The following is a 9,779-nucleotide window of genomic DNA, read 5'->3' as shown; positions in this document are numbered from 1 at the left end:
AAAGAATAGTATTATTATCCTTTTTGATCTCTCTTTGTGTGTAGCTGTTGACAACGCATTGGCATGTCCGTACTTTGTTGTCCCAGTGACCATTTACTCATTGGAATTTATTTATTTATTTGTTTGATTGGTGTTTTACTCCGTACTCAAGAATATTTCACTATATTTCAGCATTATGGTGGGAGGGGGGGGGGGGGGGCGGGCAGAGCCCGGGGTAAAACCAGGACCATCCGCAGGTTGCTGCATGCTTTTCCACGCACGGCCGGAGAGGAAGCCAGCATGAGCTGGACTTGAACTCACACCGCGCTAGCGCGGTAACCAACTTAACCACGGAGGCTCTTACTCTCTGGAAACATGCCTGTATATAAAGCCTGTCGAACTATTATACTTTATATACTTTAAGTATATGGGGCCGTGTAACTATAATGAAGCACAGCATGTTACGTCTCAACACCATAATAGTGAGCAAAGTGACTCAGCTCGATTTTTTGTGTAAAAATTTCATCCTGGTTTTCATGTGTATACAGTACTTGCACTAAATAGAGGGGCTTCTCCGTAATACGTCGTGTTTGTTTTGGCCGTAAGCAGCTGGAGCTTTGTACAGGTGTCAAAAAATTCCTCTTAGAAAATACTGCGTGCTTTCTGCTCGGATTGCATTCAGTCCAACACGAACATGGTTTAGCCTGGTCGTCAGCGATTAAGACCAGGAGATAAAACCCATGAATGATCTGTATAAAACAAAGCACACAGAGATTGTGCATACCGATTAAGTTGTCGTGTCGTGCACCATAGACAGGTTTCATTCATAGACTTCAGTGTTTCTGAGGACAGTCTCTATTTACCGGGTCGGGTAGAAAAGATAGAGAGGGGATTGACCCCTTACCGTGACCCGTTCCTTTAGAAATAATCCCAGGAATTCCTCTTCAGAATACCTGAATTATTTATATCTCCCTAATGCAAAATCTAATTTTTCTCGGTCAGTTGACACACAGGTAAATGTTTAGCGAGGCTTACATACCCAGGCCAGATTTCAGCTCGATCTCAGCGGCCTTTTTTTTTTCACAACCCCTGAATTACTCGATCATGGTGCCTAAGAGCAGTTGAGTCAACCTGACATGCTAAAGTTGTCTCTCGTGTCAAAAGCGAGGTAACATCACCCTTTCATGTCACTCGGTATAGAGAAGTTATTATGGGGCATTCTAGAAGGAAGGTACATATCTAAGGGATTTGAACACCAATTGATTGCCGTTGTAAGATAGCTTTATGTGTTTGTTGACACTTGGCGTTGCAGACTTTCTGGTATTTTTTGCCGTCCTCAGTGAGATGGTGACAAGTTTCTGTGGTTGCCATAAGTTGTTATTCACGGGTGTGGCACTGGACTCAGGAGACTCGAGACGCCGGCACGGTCCCTTCATTCACCGTGTTCAAACAACCACTTAATTACTTCTTTATGTTTACCGCTTGGTAATTTTCCCCCCAAGTCACACGCCGCAAGTCACCATTAATACTGAAGGGCCAATAAGTGCTTGCTCCGCCAAAACCATAAAGGGATTTTAGAAACTGAGTGTATTTTTTACGATTTTCTCTTTACATTTTTATATCAGGAATGCCAAAGTCACAGCTGGATGTCAGTGGCAATCTTCAGTCACTGACAGTTGTGAAATCACTAAGAAGTATTTGCTTACACGCTGTCAACCTTTGCAATTACCGTTGTTCCAAGAGTCACCAGAGCGCATGCACGCAAACCTCTGAGCAACGAAAATGCAAGTTTACTTCATAAGAGATTTACAACTTAATCTTAATTACTAAACGACAACGAAGAGACCATTAATAAAGTAAAGGTATATTGGCAGGAAACGGTAAAGTTTTAAAAAGATGGAAATATGATGACGCTATATTTTATCGCCTAAATCCTCATTGGACACACCTTTTCAGATATTGGGTTTATTTCAATGCCTTTGTTAGCTCTTTTTCGTCAAAATATGGGTAAAGCCCGTTGCCTATGTTTACAACTACATTCTTGGTCTATATAGATTATATAGAGTTTCCAAACACACAATACTCAACCACATTAGGGACTTCCCGGACATTTCGTTATGCTTCTGTCATCGCACCTGTGGCTGCTTCTATGAAATTGTGTACGGCGAGCTTTTCACAGTACGCCAATCCGCTATTTGGTGATGCTTGCAGAGAATTTGAGAAAGTCATCTCTTTAGTCCATTAACCTAATGCTCTTTTTGGTGAAGCATGATAATTTGTAAGTTTACACAGATAAAATGACATAATCAACAACAACAGCTTTTGATTCTTTTTTTTTCAACAGATTCTGCGACTGTGGCGGGCTTTAATAGGTCTTTAATATTGACCAGAATATGCATATGTTTCAATAACTGACTTTCGCTGGTTCATACATTGGCGTTATACTTTGGTAAATATAACATTGCTTCAATGCTGTCGGAATTAATAGCCCCTATTGTTCGTACTATGCCCTGAAGCATCGATTATGCCTCAGATACCCGACATTACACCATAAGTATAGATTTACTACACTGTCCGCATCGGGCTGATGGACCACTATATGTGATTTGTAATTAATGGGAGAATTAATTAATCAAGAAGTCAAGAATATACCTTTGCACGAATGACACCTGCATTTTAGTATAACGGCTAAACTCTGTTTATTATTACTATATATAGACCACTGTGTATAAGGGTAAGGGCCAGACCCCTGAATTTCCATTTAATTTATTTCAGTTTCATTGACATATGATACATGCAATTTTGTACGAATTATATTTTTAGCAGCCACAAGCAGCTATAAATGCCACTCTTTCTGTCAATCATGCAGTCCTTCGATCAAATTTTTGACATAATGTCTTTGTGAATTTTCTCTTGTCTCAACTTGGTGAGAAAAGGCGACGTCAGCTTTTGACGTCAACGCGTGTTTGAAGTGGCGAAGCAAACACATTAATCAAATAAACAAATTAATAAAATTATGTAAATAAGTAACCAAATACATAGATTTGAAATCATAGATTTTATATCTGCGACATGTACATGTTTTCCTGTTACACGTACCATAGTAACGGTTAAAAATCTTAGCCCGTATTTTAACATCATTTACTTCTAGTGCATACGCACTCAGTCGTTGCGTAGCACCGCACTTAATACAGAATGGCTGATGTATATCTTGATAGTTCTGGCTTGTTCTCACTGGCTTCTAAATCTCGTGGAAATCAACTTAGCAGCGATATTTACCGGGGAGAAGCCAAGTTGTGGTACAAGGAGCGCATTAGACTGATACATCTTCTTTATCCACATTTACTCGTTCGCAATGATTTAATCTTCCAGTATTGAAAGAAACTGGGGTTCCTACAGTTCTATCTCTCATCATAATATGTTGCTGTCAAATTTCCGGTTAATCGGTTACACTGTTATATCAAAGGAACGCTCTCAGGCGATGTAATCTGCAAGGGCTTGGGAAGATTTTCTTTCCGATAAGTTGTCATTACACCGGTTCGTACACATGCGTCTGCCTCTTTACCTGTCTGCCAGACAACGCCAATTTCTAGCGTAGTTTATCTTCCGATTTATAGACATTAAACAAATAACAAGCTGTAAGCAATGCACGAGATACTCCATGATCCCTGTTCACATTTCTTCATAATATGTTTAAAATTTAATTTGTAAATATCAATGATCGAAAGTACACTGCATTAAACAGAATTGTGGTTGTTTCAGAACGTTTTTTTTTTATTTTATTCATCCAAATTAATTTTGCTTAATGCAGTCATACAATAATTTTAAAGACATGAATGTATACCTGAAATTATACGGTTTAGAAACAACTTGAAAAAAATCACAAGGAAAAAAATTTGCAGACTTTATGTTGAAATAAATTTCAACGCCCTGATTTCTAGTTCATCGATAAATGGTCATTAATTCGTCAGCTGTGATGATAAACAAATGAGATGAAAAAACATCATGTTGAGAGTGTTTGAATTAAACACGGACGACAATTTCAATTACGGCTTTAATGGTTATATACCCTGATAATATCATAATGAAATGTGTTCTTTAACCTATGTGGAGATAAAAAGTAAAAAGCATTTTTAAATCACAAAAAAGTATCTTTCTCATCAAAAACGGTAACAAAATGTTACGTAACACATATAGTGGTTGTGAGAAGGGATCTTGACGCCGAATAATATAAAATGTTATAGCAACATGCAAAGTGGAAGTCTTGCGTTTAAAAGAGTTAGCTTGTAGGTTCTGAGGTTGATACAGATTCGTAGTGGCATCAATCTTGATAAGACAGTACCGAGGTGCTGTGTTTTAAAGGTAGGGTGATGAATTGACGGATTGCAAGGAAATTCTTTACAGACTTTTGGTAACTGAGATGCAGTCTTCGCTCCCCAAGAGACATAAAGTATATCAGACTTACGCCACAACCTGTCAGGCAGATTTAAAGACGAGGGTTTTGGCCGACTAACGACCTGTGAATATTTATTACCGGGGAGCTGTAAAAAAAGTAGAGGGGATTGGACTGTTGCCCACTACCTTGGGTATCAACGTTATTCTCTGTCCTAGGTCTGAGTGGAGCCCCCCGAGGGTGCCGAGTTGTGTGGTCTTAGGACGCAGAGTCACACCTAGCAGACGGTGGCCAACACTCCACACGGGAGCCACCTAAGAATCTCATAAATTTATTCATAAAAGACACAAAATATACTGGAAACACACTTTAAAATAACCCTCAGTTTTCCATTTACCTTAGCCACCCAAAGAGCATAACGTAAACGGCTCAGCATTCTGACAAGTTCGGGAAATTCACTCACGAACAACACGCCCCATCTGTTGCTTATATGATGTATAATGGGGAGTGGTCAAAAGATAACCATCTTAGTACCGTATTCAATTCTAAAATCATTTACTGTAAGTCCGTATACTCGTGGAATAAAGTGACTCAAGGAAGAATATTTGAATCACTGTTAACATGTCTTAGGCGCGTTTTGTTACCGTTGAAGTGGAATTGACACCTCTTTGGCTCAAACAGTTGTTTGGTTCTCGGAATTGGCTGATCCTGTAGTTTCTGTCTTTTTGAAAATTTGTTGGAATTGCTACGGAGTAGTTGGGACAAATACATTCAACAGATGCCAACATCTCTGCGATTTGGAGTAGATGAAGCGAAATACTGATTGGATGCACATGGAACTGGCATGGTAACTTTGGAACGGAGCTGTAATGAATCACTGGAACTGGATAGAGTTATAGAAGTTGCTAAAAGCAAATGGAACTATAATGGTTGTTCAAAACAAATGGAACTACAACGGTTGTTGTAAGCAAACGGGGCTGAAATTATTCCAGAAACCATCTTCATCAATTCTTCAAATGAATGGTCTCAAGAACAGGAAACATATCATTATGATGGCAAAGACGTACGGATATTATAAACCGTAACACTTGTCTTCAGAAAGAACTGCTATTTTAGGCCACACTTCTGATATAACGATCGGTAATATATAAAATGTCATATCTCCCCATGAACTGCGATGAGCTTTGTGCGTGATTTGCCATCTTAACAATTGGGTATGGATACGCCACCATGATCCATCACATCGTTGGTGGCCAAACGCTCTGCTAAATATCTGATTAATATATATTTTATGTTTTATTTATAATTTTTTTAATTGGATAGGCTATTTCAGTGGGGGAAACCGGAGAGTACGAACGAAACCATTATCTGTCACCCAGTCCGCAGGATCACGAAGACTTAAGTCAAAATTTCAAATTACTTTAAAATCACTAGTTTTATTTCTTACGTAACAAGGATAAAACATTGCTTTATCACCTAAATTCTGGTTAATATGTTGTAAAACAATTTTCAGCTAAAGTAGCGGAAAGGAACATAGCAAGTTTATAATGATTTCAATTTTGAATTAAGTCAATGACGGCTCCATGCTCTCGGGGCCAGATACTGGGCACACGTGAAATGTTAAGTTAATTCCTATGCACAGATCTCAACACCAATTTATTTGGCTCTGTGTGCTGGGAAGCCCAATATTATTAGAGAGCCACTACTATGCATTTTGTTTGGGATGACTCATTCCAGTTTTCAGGAAGCCAACTGAAAAGAAAAACGAGTTTTTGGTATTCTCATCTGATATAATGACCGTAGTCTTTAGACAACACGCCTGATATCACGACGCTTAAGGCCTGTTTTTGCTCCAGTACTGTGGAACAGCAAGTGAAGCCAATTTAAAACGGCTAGAAAAAAAGGGTTGTAGGTCATATCAACTATACAACTCAAAAAAGAACAGAAAAGAAATCGGAGCTATGCTTTTCACTCTGACAGACAAACAAACCGCGACATACAGTCATCACTCATAGCTGTAAACTGGATGATTTCATGGAATCTAACGATTATTGGAGACCGTCACATTCTCACAAACCCTTCGTGGTTTCGACATTGCCAGGGCTACCACCAGGCAATGATCAGCTCCACAACCATCAGCTGATCACAAAGATACATTTATTACAAGGTATACACCAAATAATTCATAAGCAACCCTGAGAGAGCGGAAAATGTTAGCTCTTACAGATGTCACTTCTGCAAGATAAAATGCATGCCTGTGTGGATGAGAAAATCTGAAACTGCTAGGCCTGTATAGATTGTGGCAAAAAAACTGACCCAGTCTGTCAGCCTAAAAATGATGGCAAGCCGAGAACGTGCCTGGATGGGGTCAGCGACGGGCCACTTGGAATAAACTCAAGTGACCATCAGAGCCGTCCCACTGGAAACCACTCAATGTGTCTTTGTAATGTACACTCTCATTAAGCCCGCTCCGTCTTGTCTTACCACGGTTTAGGCAGAACTCAATTTTGTGTATAAGCCGACACAACGACAGACATAAGTTTGTATTACCGAACACTCATCTTACATGTTGTTTTAGGTATGCATTAAGATCTATGTGCACGCCTCAGTTCCAAAGAAAACAGATATGGTTTACACATCAATGTAAAATGATTTACAAGTAGGCCCTAAATGCAAGACCCGGCAGCAAAAGTTAATTAAACAAAAGACGTTATTGCACAGGCAATGGTGTATTTGACAAAGTTTTTACTTGTGTTTTTGGACTATTTCTTGTGGCTGCGTCTCGAAAGAAAATTTTGTAGAGCCCTGGACAATTCCCCAGAGCATGAACTGTATCGTGCCTCGTCGATTTCACTCTAATTACTGGCAGATCTGCTTTGCAGGCTAAAACAATATGACTTTGTGTCATACTTCATGAGACAAAAAAACCAACAAAAAAACAATAACCACAAGGGATAAAGCACTGTTCGATCTTTTGCTCATTTAAAACAGAGATCTTCATCTGTGGGAAAGCCACGGTGACCAGACAGACTGAGTCACCATGATTAAGTAACGACTGAGGCCTGTTACAACAGAAACCACCGATCAAACCCCGTTAAATTCACAGTTACATAACACAATCGATTCATGACGTCATATAGTACCAACGTACGCTGAACAAGGGACACTGCAGACAACAAGACAGCCAGCTCATCTATCCCAGGTCTTAATTGCACGGTTCCATCCCAGAAACGCCACCGTAGAGGCTCGACATTCCAAGCACGCCAAGTCGGTACAAAATTTCCTGGCCCACTGTAGCAATATATTAAGGTATATTACATGCAAACCTTTCGCTTATCAGACCGTCTAATGCAGCGCAGTGAAACAAATTGGCAGAAAAACGGGCCAAATAGATGTCTTTAATCTCTGGTAGTGATTATATGGTATTCTGATGATATCAGGAGACAATCCATCTCTCCAATGACCCAGCCATTACGTCATCCCATTACTTCACTCGTAACTTTCTTACAATGCCAAGAAGGATTTTGGCAAATATACGATATTGCGTTAGTGGAAGTGACATAAAAAGTCAATAAAAAGGATTGAACTGTCTCTTCGAAAACACATAGAGCATAAAATCAATTTTCTCAAGATAAATACTGTCTATTGTTTTTCCACACAGGCCGAAAAGTTTCATATAACAAATCAAAAACAAAGTACACGTCGAGTTGTCGTGGAAAAGTTTAGGTTTGATTGTTTTTTATCTGCCAAATTCTCGATCTTGAGTAATACTCTCTACAATCAGGTCAGCCTCAAGTGAAATATCATTTCACTAGTATATATTCTAACTGCATAGCTATGTAAATTGTGCCAGCTTAAATCTCGTTGGGCAGGATTTGTTTGGTGGAAAGTGAGAAAGTTCGTCCAAGAGATTGTTTGTTTTGACGGTGTCCGGGGATTGTCGTTTTTATCCGGATCTCGTAAACAAGCTTCCGGGTGACCCAAACACGACCTGTTAGTCACAACGACGGGACTGTGAACTTCCTACACATGTTTACTGGAATTGTTTTGAAACTTATCCATTATCATATTCTTATAAAAAATGACAATTAAAATAAAAAAAATGACGACATACTGAACTCATGGAAGCCAGGTCTTAATATACCTTAATTTTTTTTTCTTCACATTTTTATGCTCAATAACGCTTATACTCTACGGACGGTTTTATGAACAGCATTGAAACCTTTTCAGTCATTCACGTCACAAGCATTTTAACTCGTCAACATTAACGCAGCAATTGATGTCTATACAGTTCTTCTATAAGCACCTGAATAGCACAATCAAAAATAGAAGTTGTCAATACATGTAACAGATAAACACGTCGGTGTTATTGGCGTTTAGACTAGCAATAGGTTTCATAAATCAGTCTAGAATCCAATACTATACTTTCCAGAGTTCCACCTGATGTCATTAATTTCATTTGTTTGGTTTTATTATTATTGAGTACATCACACCCTTTAATAGTTTTTAATGAATTCTAAGTAAGATTGATTCAAAGAATAATTTAATTCATGTACGATAAGGGATAACTGCAACTTCCAAAATCATTGAGACATTTGAGTAGACTTCATCAAATTTATAAAATACATCTATTTCCAATACCAAACTTTGCTTTTTCTAGACTACATCAGTTCACCGAAATTACAAATCTCCAAAACCTTTAACCAGTTACCAGAAACCAATTAACTGGAGAGCAGAAATTCCCAGGGTGAGGTGTGGCGATTTACAAATAGCATACGGAAGAGCCAGACCTGCTAGATCAACCTATATATAGTTGGTCATTGTTTATCGTGGAGTAAAGAAAAGTTTACGGATACGGTAGGAATTCCATGCAGCCAACTGGAGAACTTCGCGCGTGAACAGTTCCGCTGGCGAGGAGAAGCAACTACCAAGGGGATGTAGTGGGTAGAGTAAGTGTAGGCCTATCGTCATTCATTCATTCATTCAACACATATCTGATAAACCTCAACCCCGGGGTTAAAACAAAAGTCAAACATAATCCAAGTACAACATAAACAGAAGAGTGCAGATTGGTGTCACCCGGGCATTTTCCGTGATGGTAGGGTCAAAGTCATTAGGAGCTGTACAACATCCGAAAGGTGCGCCGTCTCGGCATGGACGGACCATCGATTTGCGAGTGGGACGACTTTAGACCTGACCGTAAAGTCAAGTAGTTTTGTCAAGTGTTTACTATAAACTGTTAGCTACGGTGTCATGTCTTGGAACTCCTTTTTCCTTAGTTATCAACTGTCAGTGAAGTTGGCTCCAGATGTAGAACGTGTTAATCGTCACGCAAGCCACGACAAACGTGACAAACACCATTAGATTGAACTTGGGCTAGGTTCCCGGTGGTATGCGGGAACGGTAG

The sequence above is a fragment of the Liolophura sinensis genome, chromosome 6 (genome assembly GCF_032854445.1).
Source record: "Liolophura sinensis isolate JHLJ2023 chromosome 6, CUHK_Ljap_v2, whole genome shotgun sequence".
NCBI lineage: Eukaryota > Metazoa > Mollusca > Polyplacophora > Chitonida > Chitonidae > Liolophura > Liolophura sinensis.
The sequence above is the reverse complement of the archived record's forward strand: the minus strand, read 5'-3'. Positions refer to the sequence as shown.